The sequence below is a fragment of the Pygoscelis adeliae genome, unplaced genomic scaffold (genome assembly GCF_000699105.1).
Source record: "Pygoscelis adeliae isolate BGI_AS28 unplaced genomic scaffold, ASM69910v1 Scaffold367, whole genome shotgun sequence".
In the NCBI taxonomy this organism is placed as follows: domain Eukaryota; kingdom Metazoa; phylum Chordata; class Aves; order Sphenisciformes; family Spheniscidae; genus Pygoscelis; species Pygoscelis adeliae.
The window spans coordinates 814239-816484 of NW_008825149.1; the positions used below are offsets into that span (position 1 = coordinate 814239).

The window sequence follows — 2246 nt, forward strand, 5'->3', positions numbered from 1 at the left end:
TAGAGAGCGATGAGGTCTCCCCTCAGCCTCCTTTTCTCCAGGCTAAACAACCCCAGCTCCCTCAGCCGCTCCTCACAGGACTTGTTCTCCAGACCCTTCACCAGCCTCGTTGCCCTTCTCTGGACACGCTCCAGCACCTCAAAGTCTTTCTTGTAGTGGGGGACCCAAAACTGAACACAGTATTCGAGGTGCAGCCTCACCAGTGCCGAGTACAGGGGCACGATCACTTCCCTACTCCTGCTGGCCACACTAGTTCTGATATGGACCAGGTTGCCATTGGCCTTCTTGGCCGCCTGGGCACACTGCCGGCTCATGTTCAGCCGTCTTGTCAACCAGCACCCCCAGGTCCTTTTCTGCTGGGCAGCTTTCCAGTCACTCTTCCCCAAGCCTGTAGCGCTGCATGGGATTGTTGTGGCCAAAGTGCAGGACCTTGTTGAATCTCAGACTGTTGGCCTGCTTATTTGACAAGGAATCCCAGGTCAGAGCTTACCTGCTATTCTGTAGAGGGAAAAGTGCTTGCCACAGAAGTTAAGGGGCTCACGAAGCCCATACTGAGGGAAAGGATAAAGACAATATCTAATCTGCGGGGATTAGTTTGAATGGTCAGTTAACCACAAGAATTGTGATTTGGGCATCAATGTATGCTGTCAATTATTCTGGGCCTGACCATAAAAACCTCACTTCATACTAGGTTCTTGTAAAGCAATCATATAAGCTTGCAGTAAAAGAGCTGAGACAAATGGGTAGCAAATGTTATCATCCCAATTTGATTTTAAATAAGAAAGATGCAGCAATTGTGCTTTGGATTCTTACCAAAGTTAAGCTTGATGTGCCACCAGCCAAATTCATTCATTATACCCCTTGGTTTTATGATATTATACTTCAAAGTATTTTCTCTTCTTCTGGGCTATTTTATTACCCTCTCTTCATCCTCACAGAAGGTTTCTGTTGTTCATAGTGGGTGCATGATGTATTTTTGTTTGCACCTCATTCAGCTGAAGAATAAATGTCTGGATAAAATTTGCCACTTGAAAATGAAATGCTGTAAAAAACTAAACCCACAAGTTTGAAGTTCTCAGTGGGAAATTATTTCAAGTTCACCAGATAAATTAAATTTATATGTTAAATAAGTAACCTCTTAATAAATTTAAATAACCCTTCCTGGAAAATAGTTTATTTTTATGTTCTTTATTCCACCAAAACTGCATTGCAGTTTTCCAGTCTTTATATTTACATTATTTGCAACTCTTTCCATAAGTGCCAGTACAAATGTAACTGATGAAAATCCAGAATAGTCATACAAATGTTCCTGAAAGCAAGGTGCATTTCTGAGCAATTTTTTTCTGATGCGCAATAATATATATGTATATATTAACAAAGCTTCATAATATAAAATATCTTCCATGGCAAGTAAAACTTCTCCACTTACAGCTTATTCAGATTTCAGTTACATAGACTTCTGCATTTCAAGTTAGTGCAAATAATGGAAGAAAGAGCCTGAGCAGAATGATGTAAGTACAATGGAACAAGAGAAACAGCAAAATTTTACCAACTCCCTGCATATGGTTATAACATTTAATCAGTATATAATTAGTATTCTTTATATACAATGCATTTAAATAATTGGCTGGTCTGAACTATAGGAAACAAATTTACAAATTAAAATAAAATAATGTTTCACACAAATATGGAATGTCTGACAAATATAGGAAAATAAAATGCATCTAGTAACAAAACGTAAATCAAAAAGGTAAAAGATGTCTTCTCTGTCTTGGAAGATTTCAAGGCACTTTCTTGGCAAATCAGAATTCTCTTCTTAGTAGAAAGTCTGCAAGAGAAAAGGACATGCCATTTTATAACTAGTTTCAAAACACAGAGGCAGACCGCTTAGTATAATTCTGTTTATAAATCACAGTTTCCTGTGGACTGCATAAATCTTAACTACAGAATGCTAGTGGGTCTTGCCTTCCTGTGAACACTAATGAGTTTTGCCGTGGCAAATCCTCAGCGTTGACGCTAAGAGGTTCAACACATAGTGGGCCATGCTGCTGCATTTTACGAGGAAGTTTCCCGTGCATAGAGTCACGTGCATTTTTAGATTCTGGGTTTCATCGAATGCTTTACTTCCGTTTGCAAGGCTCTGAATTAGGGGGAGGGGGGAAACCAAAACAAACAAAAAAAAACCCCAACCAAAACCACCAAAACAAAACGCTAAAAGCCGTAACGGCGAGTAACTGCTACGAAGC

The 2246-nt window shown here is 39.8% G+C and overlaps 1 protein-coding gene across 1 annotated transcript in view; it reads right to left on the reverse strand.

The window, feature by feature from the left end:
* Nucleotides 1-1183: 1183 nt before the first annotated feature.
* Nucleotides 1184-2246, reverse strand: part of FAM150A (family with sequence similarity 150, member A) — a gene marked incomplete at its 5' end in the record, with an annotated part of 10123 nt that continues 9060 nt past the window's right edge. Inside the window, one exon of the mRNA XM_009328315.1 lies at nucleotides 1184-1828. The remainder of the gene's footprint in view (nucleotides 1829-2246) is intronic.